General features: G+C 31.1%; 1 protein-coding gene across 2 annotated transcripts in view; it reads right to left on the reverse strand.

Moving 5' to 3' along the window:
* LOC118193934 (uncharacterized) overlaps positions 1-27,321 on the reverse strand; it is a 412,362-nt gene extending 385,041 nt beyond the window's left edge. The window contains exons 1-2 of one of the 2 annotated variants that reach the window (XM_085818468.1): positions 27,279-27,321; positions 26,117-26,179 (exon numbers count right to left, since the gene is read on the reverse strand). The gene's annotated coding sequence lies outside the window, so the exon portion shown is untranslated. Of the gene's footprint in view, positions 1-26,116; positions 26,180-27,278 lie in introns of those variants that run through there. The other variant, XM_085818469.1, reaches the window with a different exon arrangement.
* Positions 27,322-27,634: the final 313 nt, after the last annotated feature.

Genomic DNA, 27,634 nt, shown 5'->3' on the forward strand with positions numbered 1-27,634 from the left:
TCAAAATTCTATAATTTGTTTTCCACTATTGCATTTTCCTTTCTTTTGCTACTGCTGTAATGTTTTCTTCTAAAAAGGTTTTTCTGTCGTCAAGCCTTTTTCTCTTTGAAGAGGGCGAATATGTAACATAATATGTAAATCAAAATTTTAATTTAAACTAAAGGTAACCTTTTAATTCTTTCTCTCTGTTGTAAAAATCGTAATTATCTCTCTGGATTGCGTCGTTTCCAGATCATTTCACCTTGCATGGACTGCGTAAAACTGATGTAACTCTTGGGAACTGAAACGTTTCTAAACTAAACCATCTACATCTCAGTGTTCTTACATCAATGCTTCTCTGAAAATGTGCTATCATTATATATATATATATATGTATGTACACTTCTGGTACTGCCAATTGCAATAAAAATAAAATTGAATTAACTAATAAGTTTTTCCTGAAAAAGGAAGATAGAAGCTTAAGCTTTTAAAAACTGAAAATGAATAGAAAATTAATACAACTTATAGCAATTAATAGAATTTAAACTTACATAATTAACTAATAAAGGTCAGAAGTAAAGTTATCTTTTTCCATAAAGTTTTACTAATAAATTAACAAACATAAAAGAAAATAATTTGATAATTAATTAAACAATTTTTATGGATGTAATCTCATGCAGATAATTATCCTCTATTTTTTAAACTATTTCAGAATATATTTTTCATGAAAAACTATTGGTATAACTTTATAAAAACAAATTATTCATTTATATCCTTTATTAGTTAACTATGAATGTTTAAAATTCTGTTAAGTGCTAGATGTTGCAGTAATTTTCCATTCATTTTCAATTTTTAAATGTTTAAGTTCTTTTTCAGCAAAAATTTATTAGTTTAATTCAGAATAATCAAATATAAAAATAAATATGTTCCTTTTTCCTTCTTGCGCTCACAAATCATTATGCGAATATGCGTTTACAACTTGTAAAGCCTGAAAAACGCATGCCTGCGGTGTTATCGTCGTGCGATGATTTGTAGGTGCTTTATTTTTTACCACGATATTTTCGAAGACGATGTTTTTAAACTGCGAAGTTACTGAACCGCTGTATTTTCGACGACGATATTTTGTACCACGATGTTTCAGAACTGCGATGTTTTCCTTCTGCTTCCTTTCTCCCACGATGTTTTGTACCGCGATGTTTTCGGCTTGCGTTGTTCGTGAAAACGTCACGAAAAAGCACATTTGGAATTCATTTTACAATCTTTTTTTGGGAAGAAGTGTCCTTTACTCTGTCCGCATAAACGCACAACACACACAAAAATAATCATAACAGATTCGGTAAAGCTCAAACGGATATTTCCGTTGAAACTTGATAACCCAAAACACGATTACAATATTTCCTTTACTTCGTACATGGTAGTAAAAATAGCTAGTCCCACCTTTGCAAACTTAACGTTTACGATTCACTAACAATAAAGTCAACTCAAAAAGACTCAATTTAAAAAGCTTCGGGGCATGTTTCTTCGGCGTCTCCCCTTTTTAAATATAAAATGCTATAACAAATATTAAAGTAATAAAAAAATATGTTAACACTTGCACAAAATTTAAAATAATACTGATATAGAGATGTTTGCAAATGCGTACGTTACTGAAAAACTTCGCCATAATCATTCGATTTTATTTGTAACGCAGATGATAACGTATATGTTACTTGCAAAGTATAAAATCCGGCATTCTATAGAATGCCTAAAACTAGCCGGCAATGTATGAAACGATTCATATTTCCCACATTTCCTAGGCATTCTATAGAATGCCCAAATGACAAACCGGCAAAGTATAAAATACATTTGCGATTCGTTTCGAAGAACCGAAACTACTTACCAGAAGTTAATAAATGATATTAAAAAGGCCAAAATGACTACTAAGAAGGAACCACGGGACTATTGGCCGTCGAATCGCTAGGTTGTGATGTTTGTGGAAAACAAAAATACATTCACTTATCCTGTTACACAAAGCGTCAGTACTATGCAGTATTGCGTCGGACGTTGAGTTATTTTCCGCATTTCATGAAAACTCACTGGAGTACTGCACAGGAACGACGTGAAAGAATGTCGAACCAATTACAAAAACGTTACACATAATGATATTGAACTGTAACAACCACCTTTGTGAGCCCTGCCAGAAAAACAAAAAGGTATTAAAAAGGGCACTGATGTGAAACTTATGATTATTTCTGGAATTCAACTTCCGTTGTCAGGTAGATCTTACCGATTCCTTAGTCTCAGCTAGATAGAAAATACAAATTTATTACGCTATATCAAGATCACCTCACTATATATATATATATATGTTGTATTCAATGCAATGTATTTCGCAAATGTATTATATATATATATATATATATATATATTAACATATTTCGAAGAACAATTTTTTAATGGCACTCTTTCATTAATTTTTCAAAAGAACATTTGTATTTTAGAGGAATGAACGTCTTTTAAATAATAGCCTTATCATAACCTTTCTGTTTCATGCTTTGCCTAAAGAGCATATGTCATTCTATAGAATGCCTAGGTATTATATACAATGCCTAGGTAAAGTATGTAATAATTCTCTTATTTCATACTTTGCCTAAAATCGTCCGGCATTCTAGAATGCCGGCGTTTCATACTTTGCCGGTAACATAGATATGACGTAAGGTTAGGGTCTTACAATCAACCATTACTAGAAATACATTTTTCTGACACCATGTAAAATGTAGTTTGGAAGAATTTTTTAACGATTAACTTAACATATTTTTATAATTTCCAAAACAAATGAAGATCTTTATTTCTCGCCGATTGACAACAACATCTAGTTATGTTTTCCGTGATTTTATCAAAACTTTAAACTATGAAATGTTAACAAAAAATTTTAAAAACACTAATTTTTAAGAATTTTAAACGTATAATTTATTCATAAAACATTCAAAATTATATAAAATAAACACACACACCAAAAACAAATGAACTGCCGATTTCTGGTGCGAGAAAAATCAAACAATAGCTTAAAAACTATTCTCCAAATATTATCCCGAGTAATCTTTGGATTCTTTGACAGTAATTAAAGTTTCTGAAACAATATTTCCATATCTGAAGAGATGATGAGGGCCAGAATTATTCGAAGCGCATAAACTCATTTAATAGTCAAAACTTGTACATATAGTTATCAGTACTGAAAAACGTAGCACATTTTCTTCATAAAAAACTTTTTCAATATATATATATATATATATATATATATAATTCATAATAATTTATAATAAGAAATCTTTCTATATACCATCTCCAAAGAACACAAATTCAATTTAAAATCATTAATAAAAAGAATTTTTCATTCAGTATTTAAATTAGTATCTTAAATAGCAGTTTCAATCTCCTTGTTGAAAAAATCTGTAAAACTAATCTACCATCAATAAACAACCAATCTACCATCCAATAAAATAATCTACCATCAATTAACAACTAAATTTAATTTAGTTTATAGTTAATTGATGGTAAATTGGTTTATCTTCTTGATAAGTTGATTAATCCGCGATCAATGAAAATAGCTACTTTTTCAATACTTAAAATTTACTTTGGGTTTTGGGATTTTTAAGATTTAAGATTTTTCTAAACAGATTTTTTCAACAAGAAGATTGAAATTACTATTTAAAATACTAGTTTAGATTCTGAATAAACAAATTTTTCATGAATGGTTTTAAATTGAATTTCTGTTCCTTGGAGATGGTATATGAAAAAATTTCTTATTATAAATTATAATGAATTATTAGTTTAACTTTGCAGCTTTAGCGCAAGTCACAGACTTTTTAATTACTTTATTTGGATTGTGGGGACATTTTATAGTCACCGTGTCATTGAATTAGACAAAACCTTGATCTTAATTTTGTATTAGTCTTTTTTAATTTGGTTATTTTCCTTCGTATCCTAAAAACAGTTAATATGGCTGTAATAAATCTTTTTGAACTCGTCACTTGAAATTTATCCTTGTCATATGATTCTTATGTAATGTTCATGGCGTATGTACTTACGTAACGGCAAAAGCGAAACTAAAGTTTTCTACCCAAAAGTATTGAAAAGTATGTAAACTAAAACTACGAATAAACCATTAGAAATAAAACGAAAATCTAGCATCTGCAGCATTGTAGTCTGCGCAATGCTTCTCACGCTTCTTATCTGCCGCTGAAATATCATCCGCCGTTTCTCTTTACTACTCCAAATAAATTGCAGTCAGTATGTGAAATGTATTACATAATTATTGAGAAATGGACGCATGTTGCTCCATTTTAATTGTATGAGTCTCAAGAACACTATATCAGAACTGTATCAACCAGTCACGACTGTATGCACATCTTTAAGCAACAGTTCCATCATGATGTTCTATGTCACAAAACAACATTACGTATTTATGCAATAATTTAGATGCTCTTGGCTTCGTAGATGCTAAGGATGATAGATGAATCCTTAAAAACTCAACGCAATCGCGGCAAGTTGAATCCTTTTCTTAATATTTTTTTATACAGATACGGTTAAAGTGGTGCAAAAAGCATGCCTTCAACATTGGCACTTCTTATATTTTGAAAAAAAGAATAGCAGCAGACAACAATTAGGAAGACAGAGAAGCCAAAAGAAGTGCCAAGTTTCAATATGAAGGTCCGTTTCAGAAAAAATTAGTTTTGGTCTGTCTACCTTTTGACTGGTTTATTTAAGTTTCAGTCCGTAAGTTATAATATTACTAGAGAGCCCGGCTGTCATACGAAATGACCGCTGTTCTAGATATTATAAATTGTAATTAAAAGGATTTGTGCAAAGGTGTCTGCTAATTCAAACTGAATTACCCAGGGCAGGCGGCGAGGACGCCCCTTTGCTTACTGCCCCACGGAGTTTCTCCCTTCTACTTGCTTAATTGCTTAAAATAGAGTGCAATGAAGGAAACCACTGGCGGTACATTTCTTAAGAGCCACCGCTAGCTCAATAAATAAAGGTGATTTAAATAATAAAATGTTAATTCACATGTCAAAGATCTCTTTGTCCACAACATTTCTTGTGTAGATCTTTTCAGCATTTTTAAGCTCCCCTTGCAGAAGACCATCCATTATTTTTAATTTTACGTCCGTTCTTTCACGAACTCTTGAACAGGCAACATAAAGTTGACCGTGTCCAAATGCAGGCTCAAGTAAAAAAATGCCAACACGTTTAAGCGTTTGGCCCTGAGACTTACGGATGATCATAGCAAAGGCAAGTTTTAAAGGAAATTGTCTACGTCTCAACTGAAACGGCAACCACAGATATTAATTAGAAACTTATTTTCCCTTACGTTTTCCCTACATTTTCCACTTTCTTTCTTGGGTTTTCCCTATCAGAGGGATTTGGCTATGTGCCAGATTCTTTTTTTTCTAGAATATCTACGGAACGGCACCGAGTTGTAATTCGAGACGCGTTTGCGTTTAAATATCTCAATACATTTGTCACAGCAACAATGTATTTATTAAGATCTGAAAATTTTAAATTATTACAAAATTGAATCAAATCAAAAATACCTTTATTGTGATTTTTTACACAAATTATATTAAAATATTGCAATTTTTGTATATAAAATATATAAAAATAGGAAATACTAATATCAGTAAAGCCTCGATAATATCTCTGTACAATTTTGTTTCTAATATGGATGTGAAAAAATACTATATTTAAATTTTTCATGAGTTCATGTCTGATATCCTTAAAATCCACTTACCACACCGATCATCACTAATACTCAAGGTTTAAAAGAAATTTGTAAAAAGTGTAATTAAATTCGAGTGTAACAATCTTTGCATGCAAAGTGTTTTGAAGATAATAAACATATCATATATGTGGAAATGGCAGAGCTTAAACTGCGGCAGAGCTCGGCTCCGGTACTTCTCAGTTTTCGAGATAAATTATAATTTCAGCTTGAGCGCATCACAGCCCTAAATAAACAGGCTCCGGCTCTTCTATTATGTAAGTGAACCACAATTTTAGCACATAAATTTTGTTTTAATAGTAAACATGCCTTAAAAAATAAATTCTAATTTCTTAATGCAGGCCTGTATTTCTCTTGCACTCTCACACAGAGGTTGAGACTTTTAAGGAAAGAGCCCCCCCCCCAATCATATGTTAAAGGTTTTCTCAGGATATGCAATGAGTTTATGAGAGTGGGTAAATTTTTTATTTCTCAAAGAACTAAAAATGATACCGTGGTCGTGCACGTTCCACGCTAGTGAGTTCCTACTGCACAGCTCCTGTAGACTTTCTGAATGATGCAGCCAAACGAGGAACCACTGCTGTCGCTTGTACAGAGAAGTCTTATGTTTATTCTTACGTTGTATTCAAGAAAATTTATTTAGGAAAAATATTCAGGGAAAATTTCTGCTTGACGGCTAGTATTTATATCGACAGAATAATACTAGTCTCAGCGATCAGAAAGTCTTGAACTCTCCCCTCTTTATTTTCAAAGTTATAATTTTCCGTTAAATTTCTTTTCATATCCTCATACTCTTTCTAGAATTCTCACTATTCTCCTTGTACTGGAAAAAAAAAAAGGGGGGTACCTGTCATCCCTTGGAATAGTACATTACACGTATAAACAGGGCTTAAACTCAGATAAAGATTGGCTGAGCTGCTTCTGCTAAGTGGAATTGTAATTCCAGTCAGTGCCCCAAATAAGACAAGGTCCGATGCCTTTTTTTTCTATTTAACTATCTGAAATTAATTTAATAATTTATTAGCTTTCTCTTTACATTTTTCATAATTTAAATTTATTATTTAATTAATTTATTATTTATTTGTTTAATTAAATTAAATCAATTAATTATTTAAGTGATTAAATTAATTACAATTAATCTTAATTTAAATTTATTATTTAATCATTTTAATTTTCAGCTCTTTTTTTTCCCCCCCCTTTCCTTCCTTACAGTCTTCCACAGGGCTCCGGCACTTCTAATTTTAGAAATTAAGCCCTGGAAAATGGTAATGCGCATGAAGCAGGTTTGTGTGAAAAAGTTCGTATTTAAATAGTACAATGGCTTTTAAAAAAAAACAGCAATTTTAAAAAACACAGGCTAATCTAAATTTGTAAAATGAAATAAGATGCAAACAGCGAAAATTTTAACAACAGTTCACTATGTTGATTGCTTTGGAATTTTTTGAAGTTTTGAAATAAATTATTCTTAAATTTTTCTCTGTTTCTTTTAAAAGCAGATAAAATAGATTTTTCAGTTTTATGTTTGTATAGCAGCATGTCGAAGCAAGGTTTTTATTAAGAAATCGAATATACTCTCATACATATCCTGTACACATACATATACATATATATTTGTAAAAACATGAAAAGAATTTCATGACATTTAATTTACTTACGTACATACATATACATATATATGTGTATATGTAAGTAAATTAAATGTCATGAAATTCTTTTTCATGTTTTCCCTGCTGCAGAATGGAGTAATTGTGTGTGTGTGTTCTTTTTAATTATGCAACATTGCTTTCTTTATGCTATCTTTAGAAAGAATTTAAATTGTAGTCTTTATTAAATATCATGTCATACCATTCTATTTGATAAAATGCAGTGTATGATAAGAAAAGAATATTTATCATTCGAGGTTTATAGACAGTTCTGAATAATTCTGAATTACTTTGAAAAATAATTTCCATGATTTTCATTCTCCTCTTTTTCTATTCGAACTAACCTTCCAGTTTGAATCTTGACAGAATCGAAAATAAGCATGAACATATTATCTTAAGTATTTCTGTATTAATAGTTTAGAAATGTAATGCATAATTTCAATGTATCATAAGGGAATTATATTTTAGCAGTTTTATTCGATAGTAATGACGGAATTAGAATTTTCTTTTCCATTTGTTGTGTTCAATATCCCAGTTTAGGAATTTTTACATTTACATTTCACATAATACCATTAAATCATGTTATAAAATTTAATTGTAGAGATCAGAGATTGTGCTGTTTAGAATGCAAACTAATGTATAATTTTCTCAGTGCAATTAATGTCTCATAATCATGAAAACTTTTTTAAATCATTGCAAGCTTGGTGCTATATTGTTCAAGCATGAGTATTTATTATTAATTGGCAACATATGTCAAAAATAAGACATTATTTATTAAAGATGTTTATTAGTTAAAGATAAAATCCTGGTGAGTATAATTACTATGAGCCTTGACTAATAAATGTCTTATAATTATTAAATTAGTCTTCAATTAATGATTTTATCTTCCTATATCGGAAACATTTCAGATTTCTGTTTTCTTTTTTTAAATTATTTTAATTTTTAGCTATTTTATTTATTGATTTTTTCTTTCATTCCTCACAGTCTTCCATAGGGCTCCGGCACATCTAATTTTAGAAATTAAGCCCTGCCATAGTGTATTGTCTGAATACATCTTAAACCTTTACAGAAAAGTTTGGTCTACATGCATACACGTCTTATTAATTTTTCAAGATTTTAATTCTGTGTAATCACATCTTAAGCATTTTTAAAGAGAACTCTGAAAACAGACTTTGTTCATAACTCAAAACATCATTTGTCACCTGAGGTATTTTCTGTTCTGATAATTTGTTAGTGATCATAGGCATTCATGATCTATGTTTCACTGAATTAATATGACCGAGTCTAAACAAAAGCATCTCAACAAACAAGTCTGGAAACAATACACAAGCTATTTTGATATAAGTAATGATTTCAAATGGTTATACATGCAAATTTTAACATTAATTAAAATAAAAAATTTGAAAAATAAACAGATGGAACAATACTCTAAAATATTTACTTTCTGAATCAAACCGTACAAGAAGTACGACACCGAGCACCGCCTGAGATAACCACTGACCTGACTTTGTTGTAAAAGTCTTACAGCATTAATAGTCATCCTGGCAGAAGGGATTATTTCTTCCGTATAAAAATATAAATATTAGATGGGCATACAAGGCCTGTGTACAAGCATACATACGTTAATTACAAACACTGTCTTGTACAAGTTACATGTGACAGTTACATAAAATCATGACAGTTATGTAGACATTTAAACATTATCTGAATTCATGTTTACAATATTTTTACTGAGATAATCAAAGTAAACCTGCAATTTATTTATACATTGGCTGGATTTTCAATGTCATTTTTAACTGCTTTACAACATTATTTTTAACAAATACATATAAAGTGGATAGTAATAAGCTTACTTTACAATAGTGTTTGCTCTTACAGTACTGTTACTATTCTACGGGGTGAGCTATTTTTCTAATGTTGACTTTCAGTTGTTGTAGTACTATCTGGCTTAAACTGGGTACGGAGTTATGTTACTCAATTTTCTGGTACTTTAGCTGAATTGCTTGCAAAAATTGCAACTGCTATTAAAGTTGTAGTACCTATCAAGGGAGTATCTTTGTTACTGTTCAATTACTTGAATATTACTGCAAGAGTCAACTACACTAACCTGCTCCGGTAACTGCAAGTAGTCAGCTCTATGTACTCCACTTTTGTAAGGAGCTTAATTTGCTATTAAACCCCACCACCTTTAATTTGCTATTAAAATTGTGCTGCGAAGATACAATTCTCAAGAAAGGGGGAGAATCTCTTAGTACCTTTCTGAACATAGCCTGATCACCTCCTCTATCTTAGTTTCCACCTGCTTGTTGCTGCAGGTATTCTCCGCCCATTATTGCAGCCAGTATTCACTGCATGGTATTTTTAAATGCAATTTATAGGTTTGTGGGCAGTTGAAGAGGTAGTGATCTGCATCACCTACCACAGCATATTCACACAATTTTGATACTCATTTGTGTAGAATTGAGTTTGTGCTCAGCTGTATGTTTTAATTGAACATGTAACATTCAGAAAGAACTTGTTCCCTGTGCCTTTCCGTTTCCATCCTTTCTGCCATTCTTGTAAAAGGCTACTGAGCATGATTTTTTTTTTTTTAAATAGGCCTGCGGCACACTTACCACGTTTTCCAGTCTACTGAGTCTAGAGTCATTGGCCACTTCAGTAATACCCACATGAGCTGGAACCCAGATCAGGATAGGTCTGTTATCTGGTGGGATCATTAGAAGAATTTTCCGTATATGTTGCACCAAAGAACTCCTTGTCTTACGCCGTCGGATGAACTCCAAACTTGAGGCAATGTCGCTATATATATTGACCTTTGTTCCTAATTGATATTTTTCCAAATTGATGGCTGCTTTTAACGCAAGCTCTTCCTGAAAGATGGCATTTTTGTCTGGCAGTCATCTTTCCCAAGTTTTAACAACTTCTCTTTCCTTCTTGGAGTCACAGTAGGCATAGCCTGAGCCCTTCTCCATCTTTGAGCCATCTGTATACTATATAGCTAATGCTTTCTCATTTGGCAGGTTGTTTTGCAGGTGTACTGTGTGTAATAAAAACTGTATCTGCAGGGTGTCCAAGCATGATCGGCTTGTGCTTCTCATAGTATGTGTGGTAGAATGTCTTTCGCCACAGAGAGACGTTATTTTCCAGGTGCAATGTCCTTACTAATAATGATTCTCTCTCCAATAGGTCCAGTGGAGGGATACCCGCCAGCAATTGCAGTGCCGCAGTTGGGCATGTTCTGTAACCTTTGCATATTATCAAAAGTTACATTCTTTGGATGGTGAAAAGCTGCCTCCTCCTATGGACAATAAGCTTCCTTTCCCATCTGGTAGCCCCATATAATATGATCTTTTCTGAGATTGTTCTGTACCAGCTTTTGAGCATAGTGATTGGAGTGCTCCAATGAGGTCCTGTTGTTCTAACCATGGAACTGCTAAGCTGATTTATTTTTTGCTTAAGCTCTTTAATGTGAGGTACCCAGGAAAGCATATTGTTAAATATAATACCTAGGTATTTAAGGTCGGTTACTTCTTTTACAGAGACTCCATTTAGCTTGATGTTGGGATTCCTATTTTGCGCTACATGCCTACATATAAACAGTTGTTTAATTTTATCAGCTGAGATATTTAATTTGTGCTGATTTACACAGCTTGCAAAAGTATTGATCGCGTTTTGTGCCTTTAGCCTAATGTCTGTGCTACCAGAAATGACTAATAAAAAGTTGCCTGGATACAGACTCCTTGCTGTTGGTCATAGAATGCAAAGGCCGTATTCTTGACAAAATTCCAAAGCTTAGGTCGTAAAATTTAAAATTAAATGAAAAAGCAATTTTAGTTTAGCATAGATTTTGAAAAGAGAAAAAAAAATCTCTTGTTTTCAAAGGCAATCAAACACAGATCCCTCTTTTTCAGGAACAAAAACACTTTTCCAGTATACAATTACAAAACTATACAATTATGAAACAAATAACTGATATAGTGCAGGATAACAAAATTTTAGAAAACAGTGGATGCCTCAGAATACAAAATCATATAATATAATGAAGTGCAATCTCTTTGAACTCATATGCATACATATCATAATGTGATTTCACTCTTTCACCAAGGCAGGTTAATAAAAGCATTGTGGTATAAATTCCAGTTATCCATCAATATGTCTATATAATACTTGTCCCAAGGTATAAGATCCTTAGCACTAAGATTTTCAGATCTCCGGAGAATGCCATTACAAAACAGCTCTTCTAAAGTTATCCGGGATCAGGAGATTTGGCTGTCCAGTTTATTTACTCACTGCCTTTCGTTTTAAGGAATTGCACTGCCCTTGGTTTAAAGAATCATCAAGGTTTGCTCATAACATTGCTCATAGTGGATGGCATTATCATCAAGGTACTAGGATTCCCAGGATAATTTCACTCCGAAACAGCTGTTCCTGAGATATATCCATAAGATATCCATGGACTTTCATGAGATTTGGGTGTCCAGTTTATTCATTCAATACCTTCGGTTTCGGTGTATTAATCATTCAAATTTTCTTAACATTGAAATGCATTATCATACATTTAAAAAAATGTGAGATCCACAAGCACTTAAAAGCCTTACATGACATGGTAAAATTACATCTTATAATTCTACGGCAAACACAAATCCCTGCCAAATACATGCAGAGGAATTCATTAATGAAACATTATTCTTCATCATATCATCATACCTGCATTAATAAAATCCTCATATTCTTAAATGCTACAAGGACTATTTCATGATTATGTCTTCTATATATAAATGCATTAAAATCTGATGTTGTTGTTGCTGTCATGTCTATGATAAAGCCTAAAGTATATTAGTGCCATGGGCAACTCCAGCTTTTAGCAAGAATGGCTGGACAATCAAAAATGGGTACAGTTGTCAGTTATGTGTTCGGGCAGTTATTGCAGTTCCTGTAGGTTTCCCTACCCTCTCTGTCAATTTTCAATCCTCTATGATGGAGAGTTCTAAGTCTGATTTAAAACCCGACGTTAGATTGAATTTCAACCCAGAATGAAAGAACTTGGGCCCTTAGTTGTAGAATCTAGTATTGCTCCTTGCTGGGCCTCTTTTTATTACAAGAAAATGAAAAACAAATCACTGGTTTTTGGCTTAAAGGACTTAAACATTAAGCTTTCTTTACTTAGTCCAAAATTATCTTTACATATATAGAATCCCAGATTTTTCGGAAAGAATAAACTCTGAATTTGCATATAATGATAAATAATATCATAACACATAAATACAAGGGGAAAATTTTAACTGTTTATGATATAAAACTGGTATAAAACAATAAAAATGGTAATATGTTACAATGAGAGCTCAGAGGAGGAAGAATAACTATTTGTAACAACAGTTTCAGAGCCTCTAATTTTTTTTTTTTTTTTTTCCCCAGAGGATAAAAACTGTCTTGAAATAACCAACCATTTCACAACTACCATAACTCACTCAATTCATAAAAAAAGTGGTCAACAATCATCGATCTCAAAGATTCTTCTAAATAATACTTTATGGCAATGAATTATTCTCATTATTCAAATTTTTCAATATTTTTCTTAGAATACATCCCATTTTTTAATAAGGTTTGCTATGAAGTACTCATGAAAAATATGTGATGCTAAAGGCTTCTTATGACTGGATGGTCATGGACCTTTGAATTCTTTTTTATTGAAGCAAATTAAATAGAATTTAGGTATCTACACTTCTGGTTTTTTATAATGCGCCTCTCACACAACAAAATTGCCCATAATCATTACTTACTTTAACCCTTTGCACTTAAGCGGTGCCTCTCAGGCACCACTGCATGTGATGCGATAACTCGAGCGGTGCCTGAGAGACACCATTCGAATCAATGTGTTTATTTGTGTTTGACCTAAGGAATATAGCTTGAGAGATCTACTTGGCCTTTTGTAGATCATATTACGAGGTGTCTGAATAGCTATAAGGATGACTTATCTCAAATAAAGGTTGTCTTTGCAATGCTTATGCGATTAAATGTCTTATCTCAAAAATACTTGCGACTGTGGGTAGAACTCTGTCTTCGACATCAATTCGAACTCAACCTTCTTGCCGATCGCAGTATTTCTTTCAAAGTTACTGAGCCCAATAAGTATGGAACAAGATGAAGAAGTTACTTCTAGCGAAGATGAGTTTAATTTTTTGGCAATAACGAACGAAATTACATCACTACATAGACAGCTTGCTCATGAGAATGAAGACAGAAGTGATAAAGATAGTGACGACGTTAGAGGAGCAAAAAGACGAAAAATCCGAATAATCGATAGTGAATCTGGAAGTCAAAGTGATTGTACAGAAGAGACTGAACCTTCAGAATGGACAGTGTGCACAGAATCTGAAGAAATCCCCAGAAGAATACCGTTTGTATCCGGTGAAAGACAAGTAGGACCGCACGTATTTGCACACACAAAAGAACATAAAAACACATAATGAATAGATTTTTTCAAATTATTTTTCACCGAGGAATTAGTTACTGACATAGTGCAGGAAACTAACAATAACGCTGCAAGGAAGGTGGAAGGGAAGACCTTATCATCCCGTTCTATATGGCGATCATGGTACGATGTAACAGTTACCGAATTTTGGGCGTTTATTGGGGCAATCATAAATATGGGGACTATGCCACTGGCAAACATACAAGAATACTGGTCGAAAAATGATACTAGTTATATTCTGTTTTATTCAGACACGTTTACGAGAGACCGATTTTGTTAAATATTTTGGAGACTTCACCTCAAGACAATACCCTCAGAAAACACAAAACCTAGAACCCGTTTGTAGTTAGTATCTGGTTTTCTCGAGTATATAAATGAAAGGTTCTTGAATTATTTTGTACCCGGAGAGCAGATTTGTGTGGATGAGTCGACTGTCAAATTCAAAGGCCGCATATCATTCAAAGGCACGTACGATCCAATGAAACCTACAAAATGGGGTATTCGGGTTCATACGCTCGCAGATTCAAATACCAGCTTCATTTGTGCTATTCTGCCGTATTATGGATCTCTAAAAACAGAGACTTTGATAAGACCCGATCTACTGGTATCAACCAGAATACAGCTACATCTATACAAAATGATACAGGATAAAATTCCCGGTGTTCAGGGACACCACATGTTCACGGACTGTTATTATACGAGTTACATATTGGCGGAAGAATTACGCAAACAAAAGAGCCACTTAACTGGGACGATCATGACAAGTAGAAAGCACCTGCCATGTGAAATAGGAAAGCCAAACTTTGAGAATCGAACCACATGTGCATATTGTAAAATTAATATTTTGGTTCTTGTGTGGAAGGACAAGAGGATTGTGATGGCTTTGACTACTTGGAATAATGCGGTAATAACTCCTGTAAGAAGAACTCTATGAGGTGGTATTGAAGTCGTTATAAAAAAGCCCAATGTTATTGAAAATTACATCAAATTTATGAGCGGTGTTGATTGAGCTGACCAACTGGCTTCGACATATTGCTTTTTACGAAAATCCGTAAAATGGCGGCGAAAACTATTTTTTGGTTTGGAGATCTGCTCCGTCAATTCATACATTCTTTATAAATCAGTAAAGAAGCAGCAAAACGAACGGCCCCTTAGTCACCTACAATATTTGAAAACTTTAGTGGATCAACTGAGAGGAGACTTTTGACAAAAACAACCCAGCACAGCTTCTACTTCACACAGCATTTCTGAAGCAATCTGACTTAATGGGAAGTTGCATATTATTTTGAAGGGGCAAAAAAAGATTGCAAGGTTTGCTCCCAAAGAATGTCCCAAAGGCGACAAACTGTATACTACTGTGACACATGCCCCGACAAGCCAAGGATGCATATTGGAGATTGTTTCGTAAAATATCATACAAAGCAAAATTTTAGAACGTAATGTTTAATACATATGTTTCATTAAGTTAAAAAAATATGTATAATGTTAAAATATACAAGTTTAAAGTGTTTTATTGTGTCTAAAATTATTTTAAGTTAACAATAAGGAACTCATGATATAAGCGGGAGTGGCTGATTACTCTCCAGTTGCTGGTTCACCTGACAGAAAAGCGCCTCGAGCACAATGGGTTAATAACTAAATTAAATTTAAAAAAATCAAATTTTAATTTTAAAAGTCATTTACAGACACCCTACGGGATCTGTTGATCACAGTTTAAGAATACCTACGTTATATTTTATGTTTTACAAAAATGTGTTGATGCTTATACCTTTTTTTACAAAAATGTGTAAAAATAAACACATTTTACACTTACATACACATGTTTACAGCGCACATGCTTTTTATTTTTTTTTTTTTTACAACAACAACAAAAAAACAACAACAACAAAATTATGGGGGTTAAAAAATGAAGAAGTAAAATATCAATTGTTGTTTACAAAAAAGTAAAACACTAATTTATTTTTCTACATTTAGAGTATGCAAATTATGTAAACTTAGCTTCAAGCATTATAAGTAACTTCTGAAAAGCATTAATTTAGAGACATTAGAAAAATTAATAACAAGCATATATTACAATCTTACTTATAAGATAAGAAAGTATATAATATTTTTTTTTAGATAAGAAATGAAAATTAATCTGAATGCATGACTTCATAGCTATTACATATAAAAATTAAAATTATTATCAGCACTAGTAACTACCTATATATTGCAGAAAATATCACCCAATTCTGATATCTGTGATCATTCTATAACTCTAGAAGTTATTCTGAACTCTTCCACAATAAATAAATAAATAAATAAAAGCAAAAGTTTTTAATCTTTTTTCCCCCTTTTTCATTTCTTGATTTTGTTCCAACCATTTTAGGCTAATTCAGATTAGAAATGGCTTCTTAGCCCAAAGGGAATTAGCCAGAAGGGCTATTGGTCTCGAAATTGCATTCTGTCGAATTGCTATAAACAACTGTGTCACTTTTCAACTTGTTGTCACCAAATACTATCACCCTGTATTATATTTAAAGAAGTTAAATAGTGAAAAATGTGCATGAATCTATGCATGTTTTTTGCATTTAAAAAAAATGATACCCAGAACAATAAAATTTTGAATAGTGTTATATATGTAACTGTAACTGTATCTATTATTATCTTAACCATAGCTGTAATATAGAATAGTTGATGAGTAATGTAGAATAAATGATGTTTGTGTACATCTTGTAATCATAACTGAGCAGTACCCAACACATATAAAATACAACACATGGGGCAGCTCCTCCTTGATTAAAAAAGAAAATCTTTTTTCAAGAACCATGCAGCCTCGGTAAAGATGTTCTAAACAAAAACATCATGGGAAGTTGTTTACTGTGAAATCGAAACTTATATCCCTGGTAAGTGAGTTGTTTATTTTTATTGGAAGTGGCTAAAAATACGTATATATAAACTATTTAATGTCCTAAATTAAATATGGATGGATTAAAGCCACCAAGTAATCTCAGTTTCGAAGGAAATTTAAGCGAAAATTGGAAGAAATGGAAACAAAAATTCCAAATTTATATGTTAGCGTCTGGTGGTATTACTAAATCACCTGAAATTAAAGTAGCTATTTTATTGCATATAATTGGTGAAGAAGCACTTGAAAAATTTTATACTTTTAATTTAAGTGAAGAAGATAAGAAGGATGTTGACAAAGTAATTGAAGCTTTCGAACATTTTTGCATACCGAAAGCAAACGAAAGTGTTGATAGACATATATTTTTCTGTGGAACACAACATGTAGGTGAATCGTTTGATGATTTCTTAACCGATTTAAAGAAATTAAGTAGCAACTGTGGATTTGCAGAATTAAAAGATAGTGTAATAAGGGATAGAATAGTAAGTGGAATTCTAAATAAAAATCTCAAAGACAGATTATTAAGGGAAGATCAGTTAACATTGGAGAAATGTATTAAAATGTGTAAAGCTTCTGAATTACCGACTTTAACTGAAGAAAATAAAATAGAAGCTATCAAACGTAATAAATTTCGACCTTCAGAGGAAAAAAGTCAGCCTTGTAAGAAAGACTATCATGTAAAACAAAGTACTAAATCTTCTTCAAACTATCAAGGAAATAAGTACAATAATCCAAAACCGTGTAGAAAATGTGGAACTTTTCATAAGTTATACAACTGTCCTGCTTATAATAAGATTTGCTTGTACTGTAAAAAGAAAAATCACTTTTCTAAAATGTGCACTTTTAAAAATGTTAATGTTGTACAGAATAATTTAGAGCATGAGTTACATAATAATGGTAATGAATATATTTTAGGGTCAGTAGAAGATATAAATCCATTTTCTAAAAATAAAACCGAATGGTTTGAAAAACTAAAAGTAAACATATCTAAATATTTATTTGTTAATTTGGATACTGGAGCTCAGTGTAATGTGCTACCATTGCCTAAATTTAAACAATTAAATTTAAGAGAGAAATGTTTGACTAAATCAAAAGTCACTTTAAATAATTACAATGGTACTACAATTGATGTAGTTGGAAAATGTAAATTATTATGTGAAACATCAAAAGGGAACAAGGATGAAATAGAATTTCAAGTCGTAGCATGTGATAAAAATGTTCCAGCTATTTTAGGGTTACCTACATTGCAAAAATTAAACCTAATACAAAGGATTTGTACAGTAAATCCTGATTCTAACGAAAAGTTACCAGAACTTTTAAAAGGATATCAAGATTTGTTTAAAGGAACTGGGAATTTAACTGGATATACATATATTAAATTAAAACCAGGAGCTGTTGGTAAAAAAGAACCCTGTAGGAAAATTCCACTTAGTTTATTAAATCCATTAAAAAAGGAATTAGCAAGAATGGAAAAAGATGGTATTATAAAGAAAGTTAACCAACCAACAGAATTCGTGAATTCATTAGTGGTAGTAAGGAAAAAGGATGGAAATTTAAGAGTGTGTTTAGATCCTCAGCACCTTAACCAAAATATACTGAGAGAACATTATCACATACCAACCTTTGAAGAAATTTCATCTCAAATGACAAATGCAAAGGTCTTTAGTATTTTAGATGCAAACAAAGCATTTTGGCAAATTAAACTGTCTGATTCAAGTTGTGAATTTACTACATTTAACACTCCGTTTGGTAGATATTGTTTTTTAAGGTTGCCATATGGACTGAACCAGAAGTTTTCCACAGAAGTTTTTCTGAAATATTTAGTGATTTAGAAGGAGTTCAAATATATATAGATGACTTATTAGTTTGGGGTAAAGATAAAAAAGAACATGATTCAAGATTAAAGAAGTTGTTGGACAGAGCCAGAGAAAAGAATGTTAAATTTAATTTAAATAAATGTAAATTTGGGCTGAATGAAGTGAAATATATGGGACATATATTTTCTAAAGATGGTTTAAAACCAGATGAAGACAAAATTAAGGCTATTCTAGATATAAAACCACCAAAAAATGTGAAAGAATTAGAAACTTTCCTAGGAATGATTACATATGTTTCTAGATTTATACCTAATGTATCAGAATTGACATCATGTTTAAGAGATTTGTTGAAAAAACAAGTTATCTGGAACTGGAATGCAACACATGAAAAAGCATTTAGAAGACTAAAAGATGTCTTGGTAAATAAACCAGTTTTACAGTATTATGATATAAACATGCCAGTAGTTTTATCTGTAGATGCATCTCAAGAAGGACTAGGAGCAGTCTTACTGCAGAATAATTTACCAGTGGCATATGCATCTAAGGCATTAACAGATACACAGAAGAATTATGCTCAAATTGAAAAGGAAACTTTAGCTATTATATTTGCGTGTGAGAAATTTCACCAGTATATATTTGGAAAAAATATTACTGTGGAAAGTGATCATAAACCACTGGAATCAATTTTTAAAAAGCCATTAAATAAATGCCCTGTAAGACTACAAAGAATGCGTATAAGATTACAGCCATATCAGTTTGAGATAAAATATATACCAGGAAAAGAACTTTTTATAGCGGATGCATTATCAAGATCATTCACTGATAAAGGATCTGATTTCTTTGAAGGAGAAATAGAAGCTCATGTTGGATTAGTTGTAGAATGTATACCAATGTCTAATGGTAAAATGGAAGTTTTTCAACTGGAAACAGAAAAAGATGAAGAACTACAAGTTTTAAGAAAATTAATTAAAACTGGATGGCCAGATGAAAAATGTATGGTTCCAGAACTGGCAAAACCATATTTTAACTTCAGAGAAGAACTATCAGAAGCAAATGGATTAATATTTAAAAATTCCTGTGTTGTTGTACCAAGAAGTTTACGAAAAGATATGTTAAGCAGAATTCATTATGGTCATTTAGGAGTAGTAAAATGCAAGATCAAAGCAAGAGAAATATTATATTGGCCAGGAATGTCCAAAGAAATTGAAGATTTGGTACTGAATTGTCAAACATGTTTAAGTTTACAAAAAGCTAATACTAAAGAACCAATGATATCTAAAGAAATACCTAATGGTCCATGGGAAGTATTGGGAACAGACCTCTTTTACTTTCAAGGAAGGGATTATCTAATAGTTATAGATTATTTTAGCAAATATGTTGAAATTGGACATTTGGAAGATTTGTCAAGTGTAGCAGTGATAAAGCAATTGAAATCAATTTTTGCAAGACATGGTATTCCGAAAATAGTATATTCGGATAATGGTCCACAATATAATTGCAGGAAATATAAAGATTTTGCAAGAAGATGGAATTTTGAAACCAGAACTTCAAGTCCAAAATACCCGCAGTCTAATGGAATGGTTGAAAGACATATTCAAACTGTCAAGCGAATGTTAGAAAAAGCTGTAGATGACAACAAGGATCCATATTTAGTTTTACTGGAATATCGTAACTCTCCTATTTCAGATGAAATTAAGTCACCTTCAGAATTGATGTTTGGAAGAAAAGTAAATGGATTGATGCCTATAAAAGAGAATTTTGTCCAAGCTAAACGATATGAAAACCATAAACAACATTTACTGAAGAGACAAATCTTACAAAAAAGTTATTATGATAGGAATGCAAGACCATTAAAACGACTGAAAACAGGAGATCATGTTTACATAAAAGAGAAAGGGAAAAAACTAAATGAAAGAGGGAAAATTATAGAAGAAGCAGAAAGACCACGTTCATATAGGATTATAAGAACAGATGGAAGAATTGCAGAAAGGAACAGAAGAGACCTTCTTAAAGGAACTAATCAGGAAGAGTTTGCAATACAAAACAACTATGAGAATGAAGTTATAGATGAAACTGAGATACATGAAAACAGTAAGAGCACTTCAAATTTAGATGTGCCTGTAAGTCCTTCAAAATCTAACAGAAGTGTTGTGTCACCAAATAGCAAAAGAAGTATAGTATCATCAAATTTTTCAAATGGACATAACTACGTCACTCGATCTGGTAGGACTGTTAAGAAACCTTATTATTTAAAAGAATATGTTTAATTTTACTACTATTATTATTTTTTATAAAAAAGGGAGATGTTATATATGTAACTGTAACTGTATCTATTATTATCTTAACCATAACTGTAATATAGAATAGTTGATGAGTAATGTAGAATAAACGATGTTTGTGTACATCTTGTAATCATAACTGAGCAGTACCCAACACATATAAAATACAACACAAATAGTGTAGTCCCATCCGAATATGGGCACTTGGAAGCCCAAATCTTGTATTTCAAATTTCTTTTATAATGTATTTCATATGTTTTAAACTTTAACACATTTTTGATTAACAAACTCAACAATTTCAAAGTGAGCAATGCACTGTACGGTATACAATATTTTTATTTCCACTGTCTAACAGAAATTCTAAAGATTATGCTGTTTTTAAATATTTTTAGTCCAAATGCTCTTGAAATAAGTATGTAAGTGTAAATGAAAAAAATGCCTCTTTGGGCGTAATATAAAATCTGAAGGCTTTAAGATTATTTTACTATTATTATTTTAACATTAAAGAAAGTGGAACAAGCATATATTTGCACTGCATTATCTTTTCCCAGCGAGAGTTCTCAGGATAGAGTTTGTCCACCTCCTGTTAATTTTTATTGCACTTTAGTGTTTACTTGATTGGCTCAGAAATGAAACAAAAGCAATTTATTATTTCCAGGCATGCTTTGTTAAAAAAAAATTGCAAATATTTTTTGTTTCTCAAGCTATGAAATTGTGTATGATAGAACATAGTATATGACCAAAATGTAATGTCCAAAACAATTAAAGTTTTAGAATAAAAATTTCTGGTATTGAATCATGCTGGCAGAGTCTACATTTCATACATGGTGATGGGAATGATTAATCAGCTACCTATGAGATAAAAACCATTAGTCACTTCATGATACCAAAAATTGTGAGTGACATCAGATTTGTGTCAGAGATATTATTCAAATGAAATGACGGATAGCAAAGTTTTTAAGTATATGAGATTGTTCAAGAGACCATGCAAAATTAACCATGTCGGGCTGCTATTAACTGCCAATGATCTTAGGTGTGCAATACATTTGTTTCCTATTTTCAGAAGTGATACTCTCAGAAGGTCTTCCAGATCACTTTCACTCAACATTACATATGACTCACTGCCTTAAGATTGTTGAAGAAAAAAATTGGTTGATCTTTACATTACGGTAACTGGTAGTTTGGTGACATTTTGGAGGCGATAAAGGTTACTACCTGGGACTTTGGTAATAATGTGAGTAGTACTGAGTTCCGATTACGCATTATTTTGTGTGGGGGAAATGAGAGATCATGGGATATGTCATGTGATATTAATGGACGAATTACGGTTCTTTAATCGGAAAAGGGGGGAAATCGGGAAAAAATCTGGAAATTTTGTATTTGGCTTTATTCTGTGTTGTGTGAAATAGTGTTTGTGAATTTTTGGATGCCACGGCCGTAAGTAAAGTGAATTCGAAATGGGTATTTAGTGGTATTGAAAAGGATAGTAAGAAATGTTTTTTAAGGTTGTGTGAGAGAGAAATAAACATGTTTTATTATGTTATTTATTTTACCTGGTATCTTGCTTTGAAAGATAAGTATGATTTTAAAGATTCTGAAAGAGAATGAAGAAAAGTGTATCCGCCACGTAATGAAGATTCTGAAGGAGATTAGGTAAGTTAGTATTTTTAATTATTTTTATGCATTGTTGGAAATGTAAGGTGGAAAGGAATTTGGTATTATTGGGAAAATTGTTATTAGCAATGATTTAGTTTAAAGTAATTAGGATTGTAAGGTAATTTTTATTAATTGAATGTATGTGCTCATGTATATTTAAGTGGTGTTTTTGAATTTAATTATATTTTAATGAAATGATAGTTATTTTGTGAATTTTATACTTGTAGGAATTTGGTGTATGCTTAAGTTGAAATAAATGTGCATGGAAATAATTTAAATATTTGATAATAAATATTTGTAATGCTTCATGTATGAATTCGTTGGTGACGTGTATAATGTAATAGATGATTTAGAGGTAAAAGTTTTTGGATATTTTATTTATTTTATATGTGGAAATGTTCATATTTGTAAAGGGTAAATACTTTTTCGCGATCATGTAATTTCATATATGTTCTTTTTACCGGGTTTAAAGATTGAGAAAATTGTCATGTATTTTCGTGAAATTTTTTTAATTTATAAGATAAAAGAAGTGTACATGGATATAGTGAAGAGTGTGCGCAATGCCATTTTTGTGCAATTCTGGGATGTTTTTTTAAGTAAAAATAAGTCGACGTATACATGGTTCAGTGATATTTTAATGAAATGATAGTTATTTTGTGAATTTTATGCTTGTAGGAATTTGGTTTACCTTTAAGTTGAAATAAACGTGCATGGAAATAATTTAAATATTTGATACTAAATATTTGTAATGCTTCATGTATGAATTCGTTGGTGACGTGTATAATGTAATAGATGATTTAGAGGTAAAAGTTTTTGGATATTTTATTTATTTTATATGTGGAAATGTTCATATTTGTAAAGGGTAAATACTTTTTTGCGATCATGTAATTTCATATATGTTCTTTTTACCGGGTTTAAAGATTGAGAAAATTGTCATGTATTTTCGTGAAATTTTTCGAATTTATGAGAAAAAAGCAGTGTACATGGATATAGTGAAGAGTGTGCGCAATGCCATTTTTGTGCAATTCTGGGATGTTTTTTTAAGTAAAAATAAGTCGGCGTGTACATGGTTTATGTGTATGTGTTATTTTGAAAAACGCGTAAGGTGTATGGTATTGTGCACTTTTTCCGAATTTTGCAGTGAATATTTGTCATGATTAAGCAGTTTTGTTTGATAAAATTTCTAGCATAAGTGTAATTCGGCTAGTAGATTGTTGGAAGAAGTGTTCAGTAAATAAGAAGAAAAGAAACATGTCTTTACTTCGTGAAGACAAAATGGCGGCGGGGGAAAAAAAAAATAGAGGGTTGCTGTAGGGGAGTTGGTCGCCAAATTTTCGCCAAAAAATCGCCAAGTTACCGTAATGTAAAGATCAACCAAAAAATTTAGTGTAAATTTTACTTTAGCTGATTGTCCTATTTTTCTGTCTATGATATAACTGCAGACTACTCTATGCATAATAACAAAAACATCATAATAACAGCTTCCAATGTTCACAAACATGTCTCTTAGCCATACTGCATGATCACGACTGAAGGTTACAAATCTTACATTGTCATTTGCTGAAGAGTTAATTTGAGAACTTCTTGATAAAATTGTGGAGCACAAACCATGCACCACTAAACTACCATATGAAAAGGCTCCTCATCAGCACGTTTTCAAACTCGTAAAGAAGTGAAAATAATGGTTGAAGAATGACTACTCTCTTCAAAAACACACTCTGTGGCATACAAAAATTATCTGACATTACAACAAATGTTTCAACGATAATAAAAACTTTGTAACAAAGTAGCTAAAGGTATACAGAATCTGACGAAAAATACAATATAGTAAAGGCTCAACTATATGGAAAACTCGGGAAATGCAGAATGCCTTATATGTGAAAAATTCCAGATAGTTGAGCATATAAAAATTGCAATTCATGGTTGAAAAGCCAAATGAAAGAATGAAATTTCCAGTCTAAAATTATAAAAACAATTACCTTATTTATTATAAACTTGAATTAAGTGTAAGATTAGGTGTAAGATTTTTTTTTTTTAAATTCATTTCAGACATTAAAGAAGATGTATTTTGTAACTTCAAATATACGAAAATGAAACAACTTATCCAATTATGACAGTTGGCAAAGTTGTTCCAAACGATGTTTTGCAACAATCGTTCCAGCAGAACTTTAAAAGAGCAGATATTTCTGTATTTAGTTAGATAACAAAGAATTTATGGATATAGCATATAAATAAACTTAAATCACTTGCTCATATTTTTTATCATCACCATCTTTATTCATTTTCAAATAAAGTGGCATATTGTGCCTTTTAATGCATACTTTTCTTGATGGCAAGATTCCGTAACTTTGGAAGTACTCCACTGCATGTGTTCCATTGGGAAATGGTTCCAAATTTTAATTGTAATTTTCAAAATGCAAGGAAAAACTAAGTAAATAGTAATTATTAGTAGTAATTAACTTATATCCTTCTTTAGAAAAGCTAAACTGGCTTATCAAGAATTAATCGACTTTACATAAGACCAAGATCTTATTGTGGTGTGACATCACACTAATCAGTTACTGATGCACATCTATTTAGTGACAATGTCCTATACCTACTTTATAACGAACAGTTTAGAAGACTCTTCATTTGCTTAATATTTTTTTTTGGGGGGGAGGAGAATGCTTCTAAAATATTCTGGTTATTTCAGCCTTCTGATTAGCTGAATGCCAGATAGCTAGGCTTTGACTGCACCCAAAATGCTTATTAATTCCTTTTTTATTGTAAAATGTTCTTTACTTAGAAACAAAATATCCTTTCACAAAAATCATTTTAATTTAAAAATTATTTAGGGATTGAAAAATTAGCAATAAAATACTTTTTAGATAAAAAAGTAGCTATAAATTATTTTCTAAGCATTATAAATTAAAATAACATTTCTGAATGCATTTTCAGAAAATAACTTAATTATTTACATATATAAAGAAAAAGCCCCCAATGTGTTAAGAGATCATTGACTTGGAAAACCACAGTGATGATAATGAAATTTCATATTCACAGAAAAGGCAGTCATGCCATTTCCACTAAGAACAGAGCAAACACATTGAGTTGAAAAGCATATTTTTTAGTTAAAAATCTTATTAGTTTACAGATGATAAATATATTATTTAGGATACTTTGATGCACAATTTAAAAATTAGCATTATACATATAATTACAGTAGATTTTAAAACTAAAAAAATGAAAACTTAAAATTTTAATTATCATAAACAAGAGAAGGATGGAACGATGTAATCAAATTTGAAAATAAAAATAAAATATTGTACCCCATATTTAAAATGCTGGAAACACATTTATTTACCTTAAAATTTCACATGGAGAATCACAAAGCAATACAAAATGCAAGCAAATTAAAAAGAATAAAAGTATTTATTTATGCAGAGAGACAATATATTCAAACATAATAAGCCATAAAATATGACAAATGAAATCATTTTCTCCAAATCTGCATTATTACATTCATAAACAAAAGCATCTAATCTTCAATACCATGTTGAATTATTTTCTAGCATTCTGCAGTTTTAATACTCTGTGGACTAAAGAATTTGTGTATTTACATAAAGTTGCTAAATAATCTTACCTTTAAAATGCTGTAATTTTCAGAAAAACAGCAGTTGCCAATATCAAGCACTTATATTTCTACCTGAAATTTTAAAAATATTTATATTCAACATGAAACATTAAGTTTATGCATGCAAATATCTCACTAATACACAATATTACTTATTGCACACTACACCATCTTACTAATGTACAATATTATACCATTACTAAGCATTTAAAGAGAGAAAATTACAAATATGAGAATTTGACAATAACCTATTGAATACATACAATTTGAAAATATTTTAGGTTAAAAATCACAAAATCAATTACTAAATTAAAATCATATGCGGCATGTATTTAATGTTAATGTTTTTACTATATGTAACTGCTGTGATTTGTAGCTTTATCTAAAAGTTTATGAACATAATTTCTGAATCTGACAGAGAGAAGTAAGTCATTGCAAATGAATATAATGCCATTATCATTTCACTTCAGATATATAAAAACTAATATATTTTTAACATTTTAGAAAGTTTCACTCAAAATACAGGAGGGTAAATTAGTAAAATCTGACTGGAATGTGATAGTAAAATCTGACATGTAATTTTATATATTACGTATTGCTAATTATTTAATATATTACGTATTGCTAATACAGCAACTAAAGAAAAGAAAACCAAAAAAATATTCTTAATAAATGAATATCAACCAAGAAAAACTTCTGTTACATGATAAGAAACCGCTTAATACTTTAAAAAAAAAAAAAATCTTAATTTGCATTGTACTTCGTATGCTAGGTAGAAATCATGCATCGAATTAGATAATATGTTAGAATTTTAAAATGTGTAAACAAACATTGTTGTTTGTTCCTCATAACAAGATCAGTGCAGATGTATTTAACTAGGTCATCTGTTTTGCTCTTAAACCCAGAAATAAAAGTATAAACTTAAATATTTATAGAAATAAGAAAATATGTATTCTGAAACAGAGCTGATTTTAAACCAAATAATTTATATTTATTTGATATAAGTTATGTTATAAAAATTCCAAGTCTTTTAAACAATATTTATTTACATGTTATAATAAAAAAAAAATATTGTTTTAGTAAATAACATCTCCTTTTAAAATAGCCACAAACATTCCCCAAAATTAAAAATACCATTCATTAAAAACAGAGACTAAGCATGACAGGTTACCTTTCAACACACACCCGTAAATGTTTGTCTTCCAAGTAGTAAGTTTTGATGAAATGTAGAAGAGGTCGCCTTCTACTGCTATGGTGGAAACAGCAGGTGGTTTGGCTTGGGAATAGCACGTATAATCTATTCTCATATCCTTAATTTAAATCCGATCTTAAAAGGCAGAATGTAATCAAAACTCATTAAAATATATACATCCAAAAAGCAAATTTAAATTAAAAACCTAACAGAAACTTCAAACAGTTTATGGAAAAGAACTTAAAATAATATCTGTGAAACACCTAGCCAAAATTATCAGGAGCATTCGCGTATTATTACTTAAAAAATACCAAATTTTGTTTAAAAACAAGTTC

The sequence above is a fragment of the Stegodyphus dumicola genome, chromosome 6 (genome assembly GCF_044657685.1).
Source record: "Stegodyphus dumicola isolate Sdum_Otavi_A_Nest chromosome 6, ASM4465768v1".
In the NCBI taxonomy this organism is placed as follows: Eukaryota; Metazoa; Arthropoda; class Arachnida; order Araneae; family Eresidae; genus Stegodyphus; species Stegodyphus dumicola.